This window comes from Bison bison, unplaced genomic scaffold (genome assembly GCF_000754665.1).
Source record: "Bison bison bison isolate TAMUID 2011002044 unplaced genomic scaffold, Bison_UMD1.0 scf7180017864489, whole genome shotgun sequence".
Classification (NCBI taxonomy): Eukaryota; Metazoa; Chordata; class Mammalia; order Artiodactyla; family Bovidae; genus Bison; species Bison bison.
Window position 1 is genome coordinate 12,199,771 of NW_011495048.1, and position 21,465 is coordinate 12,221,235.

At 40.9% G+C, this 21,465-nt stretch overlaps 1 protein-coding gene across 4 annotated transcripts in view; it reads left to right on the forward strand.

Moving 5' to 3' along the window:
• MEIS1 (Meis homeobox 1) overlaps window positions 1-21,465 on the forward strand; it is a 143,939-nt gene that overhangs the window by 36,718 nt on the left and 85,756 nt on the right. The window lies entirely within an intron of this gene.

The window sequence follows — 21,465 nt, forward strand, 5'->3', positions numbered from 1 at the left end:
TCAGACCTGTGAAGCCAGCAGGCAGAGCTGGGTGAGAGCAGGGCGGTGGGGTGGGGGTGGGGGAGGCGGGTGCGTGGAGAGAAGGAGGTAGGGAAGGGCCACATTTTGTTCCAGATGACTAAGCAACGATTTATATACCCGCTCGCCTTTTTACATGAAGAAGAAAAGTAATAACAGCCCAAACCCGGGCATTTGAAACAGTCAGCTGTCTGATGAATAATGGGGTAGGTGGGAAGGAGCTCTCTGATTGGATGTCTTAATGAGCAATTTCGCACAGAGTTTGGGCTGCAGTTCCCCTTGACCTTTGCCCTTTATTGACCAAACTGACACTTCATTTTTCACATACTTCCAATTATGGCTTGGCTCAAGTGTTGCCCTCCCTCCTTTATTTCTTTCCTATGGACAACTTGAGAGTAGTTGAGGCCGCAGAAGATATTTTAATTTGAAAAACTACTGTAGCAACTCAGGTTTAGGATATAATCTGTAATCTGCAGTTTTTCAGATGAAGACACAAAGTAAATACTGCTTGTTTTGAAACAGTTTTATTTTGTCTTTTTTTATCCCAATTTATTTTAAAAACAAGATATTTATAATAATCTAAGCACCCTGAAAAGAAAAAAAATGTCTAAAAAGTAGACTTTTTTTTTTTTTTCATTTATTTGTCTGTTGGTCCAGGTGACTTAAATGATCCTATATTTGTTCACACTTACTTCTTAAGCCTTGTTCTTCTCCCGGAATGTCCTCTATTTCAATAGCACTAGAATGCATTTTGCAAAATACACTTGGTAAAAAAAGTAGAATATAATTGTGATCACAGGCCTTAGGCCTTGGGCCACCGCAGCCCTGTGTCGTACTTCAGTTACATTTAATGTTGATTGCAAATTCAAGTGTGGTCTTTGCTTGCAGTGGCAGGCAGAACAGGAAAATGATTTCCTGATGGGAAAAGTCAGGTGTAAAAAAAGAAAGGGGAAGTTATTATACTCTGCAAATCCATGTTATCAAAAAGTTCCATATTACTAACTTATCAAATATGTTAAATTAGATGTATGGACAGAGAATTGTTTTTTCCCAAGAACACCCTGTACTCTAATCACCTTATCTTTTATTGACTCATCAAATGTGAGTAACTGTTTTCTGTTCTCCATTTGCTTGGCTTCAGGCATCATGGAAGCAGGTTGTCTTTAAACAAAAAAAAATAACTGCATAATCTGAAAGGCATTACTGTTTATTTAGGGGCATGAACTTGGCCACGAGTGTTTTCACAGAAAGTGCATATTCTCACTAATACCAGGGGTACATCCCCAGTGGATTTGGTCATTGTTTTTCATCTTAACTGAAAAATTCATTTGAAATTATTTACTCCCAAATAGATTTCCCTCTAACACAAAAGTGTGTGTTGCAAAGTGGATGAAGTGTTACCTACTTTATTATGTAGCCCTGTGGCATATCCATGGCATATTTTTACTATAATATGGTAATAAAAGAATATGTAAAAGGCAGACAAAGGTTCTGTCTTTTTCTGTAAGGTGACCTCTGTTACCAAGTAACTGCTTTACTTATGAGCTTATTAAAAACTCAAAAAATGAGCTTTTCATACTTCAGAGGCATTGATGTGAAAATGAGCTGTCCTGTGAGTAGTTTTCTTGATCATTTTTAGAACAATTGATTAGCCAAAGAGCTCCTGTCATTAGTTGACATTGACTGATAGCAATTTGTCACAAGCTCTGAAGGTCAGCGAGACAGTTGGAGTTTCAGCCTGCCTTTGATTGACCTTTACAGAGTCCATCCTCATGTGATTGGGTTTGAATGGGTCTGACCCTCGATTGGAAAAGACAGGACATTAGTCAACAGGCTCATTTCGTATATTTTCTGTTGATTGCTCATTTTTATTTATGTGTGAACTCAAGGTCTGGATAGCTTATCAAATTTTGTACTCTAGGTTTTGAAATGTAAGAAGTGCGGTACTTGTTAAGTATGGCCTTAAAACCACAAGTCTGTTTCCCCCCTGGTTTGCAGTTACAGAACACTCTGTACGTAATGTGGGCTTTGCCGCTGACACTTGCTCTGTCACCTGTGCAGATACTGGGATTTTTGTTGCCTTTGATGAATTGAAATTTTGTTTTTGTTGTGTTGGTTTCTTAAGAAATACCGACTTTGGTGTGACTTGTCGGACTTCTGAAATTATACCCCAGTTCTCTGACTTTCCAAGAATTAATGGCATTGGTCTCTCAAGAGTCTTGTAATATTTTAAAATAAAAAATGAGTAGCAAAGAATTCTATGAATGATGATGTTATGTCAACTTATCAGGAAGTCCTGCAAGCCAGAAGGTATGAAAACATTTTAGAAAGGTGTCTTCTTTACAATTTCACTTTGTCTACTGAAGATTAGAGAAAGCTTTTCTGACTGTAACAACGCTGGCCTCTCAGGGAGAGTGGGATGTGATACTTTCTGTTGTAGTGGACCTGGAAGTAAATGGTTAGTTCTTTCTTCCCCAAACCGTGAAGTGTTTTTCAAAAACATATCTCGTATAGAAGAATATATTCCACATTTGTATTAATAACATGCATTTTATTGCCTTATGTAAATAATAAAAGGGTCACCTGTGCTTTCAAAACTCAGATATTAGTGTGTAATTATTTAATTCAGTTTCCAAATAAGGCCTTTCTTTTCTTTTATTCTCTTTCACTTTCCTTTTTCCTCTTGACTCTGCATTGAGTTTTAAACTATAAGCAATAACTTGCTTTTCAGGTCCATCCTCCTAGGCATTCTAAGGTCACCACATACAGCCTGGCACAGCTGAAACATGTGTTTCAGTTTCTACTCTAGAAAATAAACCAGGAGAGAATCCATTGTCCCTGGTAGTAGATTCTTTATAAGGTGTCATTCTTGGCAAGGCTGCAATGAGGAAGTTAATTTTAGGGAAGCATCCCTTTCATATAGCCCAAGGAGCTAAAAAGAGTTTAAAATTGTAATCACTTCTTGCAGATGAGCCAGAATATGATCACAAGTTGTATTTAAGGGGAGAAATGTAAATTTATACATTTCAGTCAAGTCATTAGAAATAGATTAAGCACTTACTGTATGGAAGGTGCCCTGTGTGAGGCTATTAAATTGAGTAGGTCATAGTATTTGCCCTCAGGAAGCTCATGTGTGCTACCAAGAGCATTAAGCTTATGGAGGTGAAATATTCACTAAATACTGAATATTCTTAGGAAGCTATGAGTGTATGTATTTCACAACACACCAGTGACTCAGATACACTGAACTCTGTGGCCAAGGATGTTGACTGAAACACAGAGTGGATGGGATTTGTCCTAACTGGCAGAGGGACACTTCTACCTTGATCCTCAGACTGCCATGTAAGTTCAGCATCTCTGGGGCCCTGTGAGGCCAACTGTGATCCATAGTCCCCTCTTGGGAACTTGCCCAAGTGGCCACCAAGGGTCTCTGCTGTTTGAACCAGTGGGGTCCTCATTGCTTTCTCAGTCTTTATTCACATCAGCTGATTCATACTGATCTTCTTCAGGGAATCCTGACACTTTGAAGGGGAGAAGATCCCTTTGGCAGTTTGGTGAGGTCAATGGATCCCTTGTCAGTAGTATTTTTATTAATGCATAAAATCAAATACATAAGATTATGAGGGAAACTATACTGAAATCCAGTTATCAAAATATTTTAAAAAACAAATTGTAATATAATGATATAACTTTCTTGTTTTAATATGCATTAAATAATGAAGTCTAGCAATAATTCTGTTGTCTACCACATTTTTGAAAGAATGATGAGTGTAAACAGTGTCTTAAGATATTTATAACAACTATTTTGGGATATGTTATTATGATTTCCACAGGTGACAAAGTCACAGGTCCTACTAATAGTTCTGTGATTTGTGCCTACCTAGATACACACTTGAGGTAAATACTCATTCCAGTTAAAGTTTACTGATAATAAAAGATTATTTTTTTCCCTCCTAAGTACTTAGGTCTTCTGAATTCTAAACCATGGATCCCCTTGGGGAAGTCCAGGTTAAAAACTTCTATGTTAATTTGTGTCATCTGTAAGAAGTATTCTGTGAACCCCCCGATTGGAGGAAGTGACCCTCTTTTATGCTCTCAGGGTATCCTGTGTCTTGTCCTTTTTCATAAACATATGTGTGTATATATACACAAATACACACACACATATTTTCATGTCCATCCTCCTAGACATTCTAAGTATATATGTGTGTGTGTGTGTGTGTGTGTGTGTGTGTAGGGGGCTTCCCTGGTGGCTCAGTGGTAAAGAATCCGCCTACAATGCAAGAGACATGAGTTTAATCCCTGAGTCAGGAAAATCCCCTGGAGAAAGAAATGGCAACCCACTTGAGTATTCTTGCCTGGAAAATCTCATGGACAGAGGAGCCTGATGGCCTACACAGTCCATGGGGTCGCAAAAGAGTTAGACATGACTAAACAACAACATAAATTTTTGGCCACACAATGCAACATGCAGGATCTTAGTTCCCCAAGCAGGGATCAAACCCACACCCCTAGTCTTAACCATTGGCCCTCTAGGTAAGTGCCTCCTTTCTCATATATTTAAATGAAACATTCATGCATCAGCCTCCCCAAGGGATTATGTTTTCTTCATCTTTAACTCTCCTGTGCCCAGCATAGTTATGGCACATGACCACTGATGGATAATTATTTGTTGAAGAGGACTGGGGACTCTCTCATGCTTTCAAACTGTCTGCACTACATTCCCCCAGGACTGATTTCTTCTGGGTACCAGATCACACACGATCCTCTCTGTCAAAATGTAAACAGATACCAAAGTTTTGCCTGTTCCCACCCCCAGAGAGGTGTTTTGATTGGGGCACTCAAGGAAAGATTCTATTGGTAGCTCTTGCAGAATTTGGTGGTAGACGGGGCTTGGGGATGCACCTTAAATCGCAGCATCTGACTAGTTGCTAGTTCTGCCTACTCCTCCTCTTGGGTTCTATCCTCTGGGCCTGAATGGGTGTCCAACAGAAGATGGCTGGGGACTGGCTGCAGCATTCTGGAATCTTTTGAGGAACCTTGAGGTAAGAGGTTAAGGATGGATTACAGGAGTAACTGTGCCGCCCTGGGAGAATGCTTTTATGTCTTGTGCTGTTCCCAGAAGCAGACGTGATTCCATCCCCTGGGATGTGATATTGAGTTCTGCTCCTGAATTTATCTCTCTCCCTCATGACTGCTAGCACTAATTAAGGATAGTGGTGGAGGTTTTGGCTGTTGGCCTAGCAAAAACTAACCCAAACAGTAAATTTATGCCAAGCATTCTCCTTTAAAAGAGGTAGGCGTTGTCTCCCTTTTACATTGATTGGTCCCAGAAGTGTAGTTGATAAGTTGGGTTTTGCTCAAGTGTCTGGCTTTGTGGATTAGTTCAGTCTTGCAGATAATTTTCTGTAATTACTTAACCTAAAAGCATTCTGTCTGATTAGTACCATTAGCTTTGGCCTTCCCTGTTTACCAATATCAACCCATGTGCCTTCCCAACTAGACGAAACTCATCTTATTTCCTAACAAAGAATGGAAGAGGTAGAACTTCTCCTACCTATTCCCACATCAGGAGAAGAAGGGAACAAGGCTCTACCTAGAAAGTCAAAATTATCTTCAAAACTTTTTTTTAAGAAAGAAGGAATTGAAGAGTCAATACAGAAAGCATTGTATTTGCCAATAGGCTTATGGCTAGATCTTTAGCATTTGATCAGTTCTCTCTCTTTTTAAACATTTTATTTGTTTTGTTTGACTCTTTCCTTGAGTGCCCCCTTTTACAATACACCCGTGACAGCAGGACAGGTAAGACCTTGACACCCTTTTGTATTTTGATACCTTAGGTGAAGAGGATATATCTTAATTATACAATGTTTTTACGTATTTTCCTTTTCATTCTGTGAAAGGATTTAAGGAAGGAAGGAGAAATATATAGTATATTATAAAATTCAAAAAAAGTAGATGAAAAAATTAGAATGAAAAGAAAATAAGAAGTCATTCTTAAGAGAGCATGGAACATTATGAATTATAGGCTCATGTCCAGTTGTAAGAAGTAGGCAGTTAATTTGGCTCTGAGCTTCCTAGCAGCCAAAATGAAGAGTGAAATATAATTAGTTCCGAGATTTAGAGCATCCTTGGAAGTTGCTCAGAAGAATCTCTTTGACAGGCATTAGAACCCACATATCCTCACCCAGCTAATCCAGGAAGACGGCATAGGCTGACATCCTCACTGCACCTGCAGGGCTCCTTTACATCTCCCTCAGCTCCCTAGCACAGTGCTGCAAATAGAGTAAGTGCTTGATCAATATTTGCTTTATTTGTCTGGATTTCTAGATTTATATTCAGCCCATTCACATTTTAACTCCTTGGTATCTAAGCTAAGTTTGATTGCCGTGGCTGAAACAGATGACAGCTTGTCTTCATATGAACTGCAGTGCTGATTGTTTTGTGATGCCATGAGTGTCTTTCCCAGTTTCTGTCACCCTCTTCTGACCATTTTATGGTGAGCCAGCTCCATTCTCCAGTCTTTTCTCCCTGTACCTGGGGACAGGGGTACAGGTGAGAATACTCTTGTCCTTTTGGTCGTTATCCTCTGAAATGAGGTAAATGGATCTGGAGAGATTGAGATAGAAAGTGATTCAGTCGTGTATGACTCTTTGCGACTCCATGGACTGTAGCCTACCAGGCTCCTCTGTCCATGGAATTTTCCAGGCAAGAGTACTGGAGTGGATTGCCATTTCCTTCTCTAGGGGATCTTTCTGACCCAGGGATCGAACCCAGGTCTCCCGCATTGCAGGCAGACGCTTTACCATCTGAGCCACCAGGGAAGCCCCAATTTAAGATTCAGATAAGTGATGATTAAAATGGAGATGCTGAGGGACTGAGCTGGGATACTGGGATGGTAAGATATGGTGGCTACAGTGTTTATGATTTCAGCCTGTAAAATTGGAGGGGATTGTGTGTTGTGAATATTTGATTTACCAAGCACTCAGAACATCTCCCCACATGAAAGGAATTCTCTTAGTGCCAATAAAAGGTATTGTTTGATATCGTGAATTTTAAGCTGATGACAGGAATGCTCCCAAACCTAGAAAAGGTGAAGATAGAAGTAGTCCCATTCACCAACTTACTGAATATTAATGGAATGTCCACTGTGTACCAGCCCATTGCTAGATGTGAGACTTGAGAATGAGAGAGGCTACTCCTGGAATCAAGGCGCTGAACGTCCAGTGATGGAGCAGACAGTTCACACAGGGCAGGTTAAGTCTCACGGTTCATTGGACTCGGTGTAATTTGGAAGCAGAGACGTGGCACTTAACAAACTGGTGAAGATGCAGTGACTGCCTCTCCCCAGCCTTCCATGGCAGGCAACATTAATCCATCACAGTGCCCTTTCTCGTTGAATGAGACTTGGATGTGGGTCCATCTCAGCACTCCAGGCAACCACTGCCACCACTCCCAGAGTTAGCCCTGAGAGCCATCTGCTTTCATTCCCAGTCTCCTACCCAGCTTCCTCGAGGAGCAGCTTGCTATGGAAACTTGATATGGATAGAGAAGTAGAGGGGCATGCGAGGCACAGAAATTAGTTTGTGTAGTGGCATGAAGGAAAGAGAAAGCATGCCACTGTAGCTGGTGTGTGAGCAGAGAACAGGGGCAAGGAAAGTCTGAGGTGAGGCCGGCAGGGAGCAGGACCAGACCGCGAAGGGTCATATACATTGCCTTGGGAGTTGGGAGTTGGCTGGGAATTGGGGAGCCACTGAAAACAGTGTTGTGTCCTGGGCAGATCTGAGTGAAGAGGGATGCGTCAGGGGGAAGGTTGGGGCCAGCACTTTTCATATTCAGGAAGACTGGGGTTGTGGGTTGAGTCAGAAGGAGGAGGCTCTGGAGAACCTTTGAGGAGGAGACTGGACCAGACTGAGTGGTGAGGGGTAGAGGAGCTCAGAAGGGCTGGAAGCAGGCCAAGTCTCAGAACACTGCTCTCTAGACCACAGGTCCCTTCCAGCACATTCCCTGTATTCTCAGGGTAGCCTCCCTGAGTAGGCTGGTCATTGTGGCATATGGCTTGTCCCCCACACCCTGGCTGCGTTCTTCCCACCCTGTCTGAGGGCAGCTCCTGGAAGCCCGGCCACCACCCTCTGCTGGCCTGCTTTCCCGCAGAGAAGGCTCTGGCTCCATGGTGACCAGGGGCTGCATGGAAAGGAAGGGGCCAGTCAAGCTATCATGGGAATTTGGTGACTCATTTCATCAGTTTACTGCTCTGAACATGAGGTGACTTCCCCCTTTGCTTGACAGCTGATTGATGAGCATTTCCTCGGAGTAGATGCTTTGTTTCACAAGCCTTCGTGTTCATGGACTCTCAGTGGGTGCTAATCCTGTCTTTCCCCTTCCCAGACTGCTGAGTTTTCTTTTTATGTAGAATCTTCAAATTACCTGCCTACGACTTAATCGATTCCAGGATGGAAAATAGTGTACTCTTAACACTTGCTGATACAACTCCATTCCATCCACTTTTGCCAGAATGTTGAAGAATCCAGGATACTGTTTTTTAATACTGAAACAGTATTTTCTTGACTCACAATCTGTCACCTGGTCCGTAGTGTGTCTACATTGAAAGTTGGCCTTTAAAATAGTGTACCTCATTTTGTGTGTCTGGAATTTTGTTTCGCTGTTAGTTTTCACTTTCTTTCCCAGGATGTAGGTTTGTGTATTTTTAGAAAGATTGCCCATTACTTTGTTTCCAGATGTCCTGATGCTCTTGATAGGAAAGGAATCAGCTTTGGAAAACATTAATTGCTCCACTAAATGATGGAATGTTAATAAAAGCTACATAGCAAGGAGTGGAAGCATTCCTTTGAGGTTCCAAGAATATTCCCTAGGCTTATTTTTCATACGTGAGGTGGAGGCAGTAGACAGGTTAATGTGGGTCAGAGTCATCATCCTAGATCATGGCTGTGGTCCTTAGATTTGGTTTCCACATTTCAGGTACAGGCAGTTGGTTTAACGTGCCTTACTTTGCATCTGGAACAGATTCTATTTTTAATCTGTAAGTTGAATGTGGCAGGAGCCATGTGCTGCCCAGATCCAAATGCATAACTCCTGTTGCTATCAGTGAGTTTCTTGATGGATTGGAAAGAAGTATTTATTACAGATCTTTCTCTGCCTCTGTAGAATTAAACATGCTGAACAAATCCTAGCACTTTTCAAGTTAAAACGAAGTGTTTTCTAAGGTAGCAACCATGCTGGCTTAAAGGAATCATGCAACAGTTCCAAACAGACACACGCACATAACCGTAGAATTGGTTTTCAGGCAGAGAGAGGAAACTGGGCTCAGGAACCTTGGTGGCAAGCAGAGTATAGGACATGGCTGTATTGAACTACACAAAATTGCTTTTAAATAGAAGAGATAAGAGGAGAAAACCTTTTCTTTGAACAGTACTCTGCTCGTGAGAATGTACGCATTATTGTTGGTGAGCAATGCTAACAAATGCCCTCCTGTACTTCCTCACTCTTATTACCCGGTGGTGGGAATGGTATGGCAATGTTCGCTCAGAATTGACTGATGTTTGCATCTATAAATAAATGTACTCAAATCATAATCGTTCTAACAGGATTGTTTGATTACCTGGCTGTGGCCTTGTTCTGAGATAGCTTTTGGATCACCTGTTCGTTGGGAACATTTGACAGACCTGTGTTTATTACCCAATTGAATGTCAGTAGCAATTGCAGCTAAAGATAAACAAAAATGCAAGTATTTGTTGACCTTGACTTTTTTCCATAAGAGATTGGACTTGATGGCTCTATTGCTGTTGAGCTGATAAGGGTTATAAACAGTAGTTTAAGGAAAATGTTTTATTCCCAGAGGAAAATACCCTGTTTGCTGTGGGAAATGGCAATAGCCATGTATACCCTTTGCCAAATTTCCTTAATTCACCTTTATTTGGCCTGTGGGAAAAGAATGTGGGTGAGGGGAAACTTTTTATGGCTTTAATATATATTTGAATAGACTGTTATAACTTGTGAATGGTGTAGTTTGCAGATTACAATTTTAGAAGAAGCCAATGATGTTTCTGTGATTTATGATACTTAGTAACATGATTTCTTTGGAAAATATCACGTTAATATAATCTTGTGTTTCAGAGATGCAGTGCTTGTAAAAATACAATATGGTGCCCAAATGGTCTTTCAGATTCTAATTAAAAGCATAAAAATATTGTTGGTTAGTAATCTCACTAGGGGCAAAGAAAGAGAAAATGGGCCTGGTGAATATATTGATGTGGGGCACTACTAAAGGATGCTGGGGGATGTGGCAATCAGTGCTTTTCTTCAGGCACAAGTCTTATTAAGTTCCAGATTTGAATCAAGACACTTTGGGCCATTAAGAATCCCCCACTTCTTGGTGAGGCATAAAGCCTCGGTGACTTGTCCTATTTGCTCTTAAAAAATCCCACTGCATTTTCCTTTAGAGAAGAGGTGCTTTGGCTCAATGCCACTGGCTGCAACTTCTGCTCTTAAAATGTTGTTTTGATGCATACTGTAGTGATGGCTGAATTGATTTCTGTGCATAAACGGTGGCCTAGATTCTTGCCCTGTGGAAATCCGTGGAATTAAGAACTGTGGGTTCCCGGAGTGATAAGAGGTAAGCGAATGATTAGATATGCATGCAGGGAAAAAATGGAGATGCTTGTAGAATGGAAATAAGGGTCTATATAATTTGCAAGTTTAATGTAAATGTAAGCCACTAATACAACTAATAATTTAATGCTAATATGTGAGAGTAAGTAAATGTAATTCTAATCATTTCCTGTTTGGTGTGTTCTCAAAGAATCCTGAGCAAAAATACATTGCACTGAACTATTTTCCCAGCTACCCAGACGAAAGCCTGGTCTACTGACACCTGTGGCCCTTATGAGATCTCTGGGATACCAGTGAGTCAAATTTCTTTCTAGATAGAAGTTGTGGGACAGTGTGAGATGGCAGAATCTTAGCCAGAGTTTCTTGCAGAGACACTTAGAACACTGGCCTAGGGGATGATCCACCATGACCTTGTAAGTAGTGAGTTCAGTTCAGTAGCTGAGTCGTGTTTGACTCTTTGCAACCGCATGGACTGCAACATGACAGGCTTCCCTGGCCATCACCAACTCCCAGAGCTGGCTCAAACTCATGTCTATCAAGTCGGTGATGCCATCCAACCATCTCATCCTCTGTCGTCCCCTTCTCCTCCCACCCTCAATCTTTCCCAACATCAGGGTCTTTTCCAATGAGTCAGTTCTTCGCATCAGGTGGCCAAAGTATTGGAGTTTCAGCTTCAGCGTCAGTCTTCCAATGAATATTCAGGACTGATTTCCTTTAGGATGGACTGGTTGGATCTCCTTGCAGTCCAAGGGACTCTCAAGAGTCTTCTCCAACACCACAGTTCAAAAGCATCAATTCTTTGACACTCAGCTTTCTTTATAGTCCAACTCTCACATTGATACATGACTACTGGAAAAACCATATCTTTATAAGTGGTCACTGGTATTATTTAATAACAAGATATTTTTCTAAATATATTGTAAATATTTGACCTTATATTCCATCTATCAAAGTACAGATTTCCTCATGATGATATCTCCAGTAAGTTTTGGATATACTTTTGGGAGAAGAGGTCCTTTGAATGAAATTTTAAAATAAAAGGAAAGAAGGTCATGCCATAGATAACCAGTGGGGAATTTTGTGTTGTCTTAAAAAAAAAAAAAGAAAGAAAATAAACAGCAACGGTAGAGCAGAAGAGTTCCCTGGCTAGTCTTCTTGCTAGGCCCTATCTCTTTCCTTGTGAATTTCTTGGGAAATCACTGCTTGCTGGCTTCCACTTCTCCACGAAACTTTTGTGAAGAACAGTGGAAATCTTTACACTGACAGATGCCATTGAGGATTATTCTGATGTCTATTACCTGGTGGATAAAATTAGAAAGTGTATTTCTGACATGGCCACAAACCCTTCCCTGTGACAGAAAGACTATAACCTAGAATCTCTGTAAACACACACACACACACACACACACACACACACTCCTTTAGGATTACTGGTGATTCTCTGGTTGACACATTAGAAATGGCAGAGGTGAATGTGTGCCTGGGAGGTCCTGGCCTCTGGCAGCAGGAGGGCTCAGGGACTCTCTGTTCAGCCTCCTCTGGGCTGCATGAGGGGAGCTTTCTACATCCTTCCTTGTAGTTGCTGAAGGATGTGGCAAGGACATGAATTGTGTGTGGCTGGCTTTCTGTCCTGCTTCTAGGAAAGACTTCTGTGTTTATCTGCATTTTTCTGAGCACCAGTTGGCTTTGTAGCTGCCTCCCAGGCCACTTTGTGGGAAAGCTTTCTTTATGGTGGGTGACGTGGCATTTCTTGTCACTTCCTCAAATTCCTTCCCGCTGCCTATCAGCATCGCTCTAGACTTATCTGGGTTGAGCTTCAGCCAGCCAGAGCTAATCCTGGTTCCTATTTCAGAGGGGCAGAGTGACAGCAATGACGCTGCCATTTCTTGGCTTGTGACCTGGGGTGCTGGTGTGGGGAGCAGAGAAAAGAGGCACAAGAATTGGGGCCCATGGGCTTGCTTTTCAGACCTGGTACCTGGAGTCTCCTCTATCCTGTCATCACTCTTTTTTCTCCCAAAGGCTGACAATATTGTTGATTTCAGTGTGCACTTGAATGTAACTTTTCCAACTGTAACCTGAAGAAATCAAGGGTAACTTTGCCTGAACTTACTCTCATCCCATCTGCTGAGGTCAGCCCTGACCTGAGGTGAGCCCCTCAGAGAAAATCTTATGAATTGGTATTTAGAGGATCAGAAACAGGTGTCTCTTTTGTTCTGATCCTCCATTATTTAACAAATGTTTATTGAACACCTATTACGGGTCACATACAATGTGGGATTGGAGAAGGCAATGGCACCCTATTCTAGTACTCTTGCCTGGAAAATCCCATGGATGGAGGAGCCTGGTAGGCTGCAGTCCATGGGGTCGCAAAGAGTCAGACACGGCTGAGCAACTTCACTTTCTTTCTATAGTTTCTTTTGGGGTAAGTAGGAAATAGCAACCCATTCCAGTGTTCTTGCCTGGAGAATCCCATGGACAGAGGGGCCTGGTGGGCTGCAGTCTATGAGGCTGCAAAGAGTCGGACACGACTAAGCAACTGACAAACACACACACAATGTGGGATCATGGGAAGGAAAAATCTCCTAACAAAGAGCATTTTTTTTTTTTCTGAAATGTGTCTACCTATCTCAGTTTGTGAGTCTTGACCACTAATCCTATAGTAATCTTATAAAATCTCCACGTCTCCATTTTATAGATGAGAATTGCCTTTCACAGGCTGTAGGTGGGAAATACCAGAACCAGAATCTGCCAGGTTTTCAACTCCGACACCTTTCTTTTGTACCAACTTAAGAAGTAACCTAATAACTGATATCTTCTTGGTCCATGTATTTGTGAAATGTATTCATCGTATCTCTCATTGAGAAGAGAGAAGAGAGAATAAAATTAGGGAAGATCTTTAGCAGGAAGTGATCAGACACTTCTATTTCATTCATTATTCACTCACTCACTCATTCATTCATTCATTCACAGAGTACTAGACACTGTGCTAAATCCCGAGATAACGAAGATGAATAAGACCATTCCTGCCTTCAGGAATTTACAGTCCAGTGTTTGCTTCTCCCCTCACTTTTTTTCTTTTTAATATTTATTTATTAATTTTTGTTTGTTTGGCTGCATCAGGCCTTAGTTGTGGCTCAAGGCATCTTTGCTGTGTCATATAAGATCCTTTGTTGCGGCGCATGGATTCTCTAGTTGTGGAGCACAGGCTCTGGAGTGCGCAGGCTTCAGTGCTTGCAGTGTGCAGGCTTTTAGTTGCCCCAAGGCATATGGGATCTTAGATACTGGACCAGGATCGAACCTGCATCCCCTGCATTGCAAGGCAGATTCTTATCCACTGGACCATCACTGAAGTCCCTCCCCTCACTTCTGAATTGAGAAATATCTGGGACAAACATACTTCCTGATGCTGTTCTCTTAGGAGTTACTGACACATTCATCCAACTTGGTTGATCAGTTCAGTTCAGTAGCTCAGTCGTGTCCGACTCTTTGCGACCCCATAGACTGCAGCATGCCAGGCTTCCTTGTCCATCACCAACTCCCAGAGCTTACTCAAACTTATGTCCATCAAGTCAGTGATGCTGTCCAACCATCTCATCCTCTGTCATCCCCTTCTCCTCCCGCCTTCAATCTTTCCCAGCATGAGCATCTTTTCCAATGAGTCAGTTCTTTGCATCAGGTGGCCAAAGTATTGGTTGATGCTGTTGATTAATTTTCAGGCATGAGGGGGGTTCAATATGTGATTAGACCCGAAGAGTATTGGTCTCTTCTCATGGGAAAAATGACTTTATCTTCTTTGGGCAGAAGAGTAGCCTAGACACTTAAAACATGTGGGTGATATTAACATCTACTTATTGGGTTGTTGGTGAGATTAAACAAGTTGATATATAGAACTGAGAACAGTGCCTGGCACATAGTAAACATTATGTCTGTATTAGCTGCTATCATCATCATGATCTGGTTAGTACTGGCACTGATTTCTGAGTTTGAGTGATGACATAATGGGGGATGGAGACTCGAGTACTATTCCCAAGTGTGTCTTCACTTTACAGCACAGAGCGTTTGTTTGCCCTTGGTGTCAGGACAGGGAGCCCTCTATTCTTGGTGGGCCACTGAAATTGCCACCTATACGGGAATCCCTTCTATTGTTCATCACCCTCAAATGCCTTGTCATAAATCTGTCACTTTTACCTTTGGAGGTGATGAAGAGGAAGTGAATGAGGAAGAAGAGATTTAGATTGCAGATGATACTTCTCACCTCAGACTTCCAGTCCACTGGATTCGTTTAAACACAGCTAGTGCTATTTCTACCACATAGTAAGGTGTCTGAAAAAAAATGAGGTTTGCAGTGTCAGTCAGGATGACATGTTGCATGGCGTACCTCTTGTTGATGGTCCAGTTGAGGTGGATTCAGAGCTCTCTGAAGACCTGGCTGAAATTTCCTCCCAGGAGTCCAATAGAATGGGGAATGTATTTGCCCAGTAACACAATTTCTTCTAGCATCTCTGGTCTCATGTTGTGACATTAATCTTTGGTCTTTGATGAAGCTATTGGGCAGTATCAGGCCTTTGAATTTCAGGATGTCTTGTTATCAGTGAAGTTTAAAATACAGGAAGATAATCCTTTGTATTATAGATAAATTTCACCAAATGTTATATAGAGCTTGAGGACTAGCTTTATAGTAATTGCAGTTGGTAAAATAAGGTGCAAAGCATCCCTTGCCTATTAATACTGAATAGGAAATTGTGATTCTGGGAAGTTCAGTTAAGTCGCTCAGTCGTGTCCGACTTTGCGACCCCATGAATCACATCATGCCAGGCCTCTCTGTCCATCACCAACTCCCAGAGTTCACCCAAACTCATATGCATGGAGTCAGTAATACCATCCAGCCATCTCATCCTCAGTCATCCCCTTCTCCTCCTGCCCCCAATCCCTCCCAGCATCAGGGTCTTTTCCAATGAGTCAACTCTTCGCATGAGGTGGCCAAAGTACTGGAGTTTCAGCCTCAGCATCAGTCCTTCCAATGAACACCCAGGACTGGTCTCCTTCAGGATGGACTGGTTGGATCTCCTTGCAGTCCAAAGGACTCTCAAGAGTCTTCTCCAACACCACAGTTCAAAAGCATCAATTCTTTGGTGCTCAGCTTTTTTCACAGTCCAACTCTAACATCCATACATGATCACTGGAAAAACCATAGCCTTGACTAGACGGACTTTTGTTGGCAAAGTAATATCTCTGCTTTTTAATATGTTGTCTAGGTTGGTCATAACTTCCCTTCCGAGGAGTAAGTGTCTTTTAATCTTATGGCTGCAATCACCATCTGCAGTGATTTTGGAGCCCCCAAAAATAAAGTCTGGCACTGTTCCCACTGTTTCCCCATCTATTTCCCATGAAGTGATGGGACCAGATGCCATGATCTTAGTTTTCTGAATGTTGAGCTTGAAGCCAACTTTTTCACTCTCCTCTTTCACTTTCATCAAGAGGCTTTTTAGTTCCTCTTCACTTTCTGCCATAATGGTGGTGTCATCTGCATATCTGAGGTTATTGATATTTCTCCCGTCAATCTTGATTCCAGCTTGTGCTGGGAAGTTACAGGGAGGCAAAACCAGATTTACAGTCAGGTCTTTATTTGTTTATAGCAAATCAGCTTTACTTCTTCTTTTGTCTACAAAATAACTGGTGGTGTTGACTGCCTACTCTCTATCTCCCACACCTCGTTCTAATCGTCTCTTCTTGTTCTTCTGTGTATGTACCATGTTGTAGCCTAGACATGATGAGACCAGAGAGGCTATTTCACACGGTGACTATTTTAATTTTTTTCAATCCACTTTCTCATGACACACTAAGGTCCTTGAATTTTTTTAAATTTTTAACTGAAATGCAGTTGATACACAATATTGTATTAGTTTCAAGTGTACAGCAAAGTGATTCAGACATACTTATACACATGTATGTGTGTGTGTGTGTGTGTTCAGTTGCTTCAGTAGTGTCCGACTCTGTGACCCCATGGACCATAGCCCACCAGGCTCCTCTGTCCATGAGATTTTCCCAGCAAGAATGCTGGAGTGGGTTACCATACCCTCCTCCAGGGGACCTTCTCAACCCAGGGATTGAACCCACATCTCTGTGTCTCCTGCATTGCAGGTGGATTCTTTATAGCTTAAGCCATCAGGGAAGCCAATATATATACATATTTTTTTTTCAAGATTAATTCCATTTTCAATTATAAGATATTGAATATGGTTCCTTGTGCTATACAGTAGGTCCTTGTTGCTTATATATTTTATGTATAGTAATTAGTATCAGTTACTCTCAGACTCCTGATTTATCCCTTCCCTCCCCGTCTTTCTCCTTTGGTAACCATAAGTTTGTGTTTTTCTATGTCTGTGGATCTGTTTTGTATCTAGATTCATTTGTATTATTTTAAAATTCTGCCTCTAAGTGATGTTGTAGTATCTGTCTCTATTAGGTGCAAACCCATCCCTTGTCAAGAGAGTGGAGGTGGTTTCCTAACAACCAACATGATCCTGTTCCTTTTTTTTTAATTTATTTATTTTTATAGCTGGTTGGGGCTTTCATTGTGGCCTGAGGGCTTTCTCTAGTTGTGGACAGCAGAGACTACTCTTCGTCGTGGTGCGCTGGCTTCTTATTGCGGTGGCTGCTCTCGTTGCAGAGCTATGGTGCACAGGCTTAGTTGCTCCACAGCATGTGGGATCTTCCTGGACCAGAGATCAAACCTGTGTCCCCTGCATTGGCAGGCGGATTCTTAATCACTGGCCTACCAGGGAACTTCCTTTTAAAGAGAGGAGTTTCTTATATGTGTGATGCTGACTCTATTCTGTTATAGCACAGTTCAGTGACAATGTTCAGAGATCCTCACTCCAAAGCTGGGGATGTCACATAGAAAATGGAAAATACAGGGCAAGACTTGTGGCTCGTTGTATTGAGATTTTTCCCCACATGTTATTTGTTAACATTCTTTCTGAATATATATCAAGAATATTGTCATATGTACCAAAAAACAGTATGAATAGCATAGTAAATACCCATAACTCACCATTCCCTTTCAACAGTTGTTAACATTTGGCAATATTTGCTCTGTCTGTGTATATAGATAAACACACATATGTGTAATAGTGATATATATTCCTCTTCAGTATAGAAAGAATATTTAAGGAACCATATATCTCTGGGATTTGAATACATTAGTGATACCTACATTCCCTCATCAAAGCACTAAACAACTTAGTATGGAAACAAATGATGAAACATGAGGATAATACTTGACTGTATATGAAGATCAACTCCTTGTAATCAGTTGCTATTTTAAATGTTTGTCTATGTGCCCTTTACACTGGGAACTTTTAGGTATTTTCCTGTGAGGATGTGGGACAGGCTGGGAAGACCGTGGTCCCTGGTGTGGCGGTCCTCAGGTGCCCTCCCCACCGACCAATTTGTGAGCTCTGTGCGCTGGGCTGGATGACTCACTCAGCCTCACTAGGATGGAATTTCTTCTGTAAATAAAAAAAAGAGAGAGAGAGAGCTGGGTTAGATAACTGAAGTGTTTTCCTTCAGTTCTGAAATACTGAGATTCTAAGAACCAAGTTGAAACTTTGTGTACAAACCTAGATGGAATGAAGAACTTCCATAAACATTTTACATATAGATTGAAATTTACTGAAGGTCAGTAAATTCCATGTAACTTCGTGGTCAGTGAAGAGAAATTCTGAATGTAGGATTTAGCATTTTAAGGACAATTGAAAACTATAGATTATCCCTGAAAACTATCTGAGTTTTCAGAATACCTGGGTACGAGGTTGTGTCATAGTTTTGATTTTTTTTCATACAGATACAGCTGAAAAGGTCCAAATGCATACAGCTTTTTGATTAGATGTGAAATACATAACTGCTTCATTTGGCTATCACTGAAATTTCTAAATGATTTACCTATTTAAATGTTTGCATTCTGCTCTCCGGTATACTTTTTCTGTGTTGAGGGAGGATGTGAGTTAGGAAATGACTGGGACAGATGGATTAATATCTAACGTCAAGTGAAATATTCTTTTAGTTAAATCATGTTTGAGGTTGTCTTACAAGGTTTGGGGAAGATTTCCCCCTTTTTTTTCCCTCTAACAAAATGTATACGTCTGAGATTAGTGTGAATCAGTTTGAGATACAATGAGCTCTTGGGAAATTATTTTTTTTTTCTTCTTCAAGAACTGATGAATTTTTTTCTCTATATAGATCAGCTGACACTGTCAGCATGTGTCATCTTAGATTTAATCTGTTGTTAACAAACTGAATACATCTGCCCCAGCACACAATAATAGAAACTTTAATCTGAAGGCAGTTAGTGAAATTTCCAGCAAAATCTTGTCAGTGTAACATCTGCCCTAATAAACAACGTTAAAGGTGGGGAGGTATAGGAGACAGAGGTGTTGCTATCCCTAATGTAAATTTCTCTTTGCTGCTTACCTGCCAATCTTGGGATTCCTAAAGTTAATTCTTCCTAGAGTTTTTTGTTTTTAACTGTTTGGTCAGAAGATTACACTGCTACAGGCCAGCTAAAAGGGATGTATTTTTTTGAACCTCTTCCATTGTTTTTAAAATCATTGTTTGTGTTGTAATCCTTTCAAAATGCTAGCCAGTAGCTGCTTTCCTGTTTAAAGAGTGAGGACTTTCCATGGGCAGATCACCTTCGTTTAATCCTCTGAAACTACATACTTAATTCTTAGCAACAGTGCATTTTTAGCATCAAGAACACATTACCAAGAAAAACTGAATATGGTAAACAAGTAGAAAAATAAGCCTTAGTTGTCTAAAAAGGTAATTGTGTCTTGCTTTTGGCGCCTTATATATACATCCCACTTGGTACAATTAGCCTCTGTAAACATTTGACCGTCTTTGTAGTGGAAATGTTATGTATTTCAGGAAGCAGATGAAGGAAGGTTTTTCAGATTGATTCCTAATATAGCTGGTTTACTTTTCATCATTGGTGTTACTTTGGTGTTTTATTGCATTAGAATGTATCTGTGATTGTTCATATAAACTTTCAACCAATTTGCTTAAATATTGGAAGCTGGCAGGATGTGGAACAAGCATGGCATTGTGGAGAATATCACCCTGGCCCGAGTCAAGGGGAGAATGCTGTGAAAGCATTGTGCTAATTTTAGCTTACAAAGAGGATGAAGATAAACTGCCTACCGCTAGTTTGCCATATGCTATCCTGGTGATAATATTCGAGTGCAAAATATTCCATAGAGAGCCTTATTGTTTCAGTAAGAGAAGCTTGGTTAAGAGTTAAGCAAATTTCTTCTCAGTAAGTTTATAAGAAATAATGAAGTAAAACAATTCTCAAAAGCAGGTAGATGAAATCTGCTCAATTTATTTTGGCTTTATTGACTTTCATGGGAGTTGACAGAATTAGTTTTGGTTTATATGTGATCCAATTTTATCTATTTTTCACATGTAAATCTTAAAAATCAATCTGAATAAATATTGATCTCTTTCAGAGAAGCAAAAATATAGTTGGGATTGCATAAAACTGCTTAAGAGACAGCATCCCTTGAAGTTCAATAAAGGAATAAAGTGATCTGTTCAACCGGTTTTAAAATAACACTTTAAAAAGCCTTTTTAAAAATGAAAAAGTCAAAATCCATTCCATTTCCATATTTGGCAAATTCAGCGCCTACAGTTTCACCGAAGAGTGTTTGACCTATTTATTTGTCACTGAGACCACTTCACAGTGAAGGGATTGTTAGTTCCTGCAAAACTGAGAAAAATCCAATGTGCATAGCGCATTTGCAGATGGAAACGGACTGTGTAGCCAGATTTGGAGGGTGGGTTGGCTGGAAGCTTTGTGTTAACAACTGGTGAAAAGCTTGACCTTTGCATGACCTAGGTCAAACAAACCCCCAACTCAAGAGCTCTCCTTTGACATGGATACCTGTTTGGAAAAAGGGACCAAAATGGGAGGGATGAAGATAAAATTATGTTCTGGACTTGCAAGCTTGCTTTTTTAAACATTCTCATTCACATGAGTATTTGGGGGCATAGCGTGCATTGTGGAGTATCATAAAGGACCACAAACCTGTTTGTAGTGTCAAGGGGAAAAGATGATTGAGAAACATTCCTTTTTTCCTTCCTTCCTTTCGTTCTGTCTTTCTCTTTCTTTCTCTCTTTTATACAAGCAACACATAGGGTTCTCCCCACCCACCATTGCAATATGATCTGGGTCGTGATTCAGAGTTGAATGAATGGGCTGAGCTCCACTGATGAAAACATTTGATAATGTGGAAAATAAAAGCCCTGGCAAGGAGGAGATGGCAACGCTTCCATTGTTTGTCCCCACACTTTGTTTTTATAGGGGTTCTCACAGGAACAAATAAATTGGAGTAAATAAAAGCAAAATAGCACTGTGAGTCCATATCGTGGCCTCACACATGCTCACGAGTCAACTTTGGCAGGAAACTAGCCCAGGGTCTGTTCCCGACCATTTGCGTTGCATCTTTATCTCTCCGGTTCATTGTTTGCCTCCAAGTGCTTAAACCTCAACTTCCCAAGTAAAAGCTTCCTGTTGCTTGCTTTTAAATATAGTTTTGTTACAACAACAACACAAAAATGAAGAGATGTGTTAAGGAAGCCGACTGATGACAAAAGGAATAAAGCAGATCTAGTCTGCTGTGATTCTGAAACTTCAGGGCTCAAATGCATGAGGCTAGTCACTCCTGATACCATCAATCATAGTCCCTTTTGGCTACTCAACTAGAGGAACCAACCCTCTGCCTTCACAGGAGGTCAAGAGTGAAGCAGAACAATGAA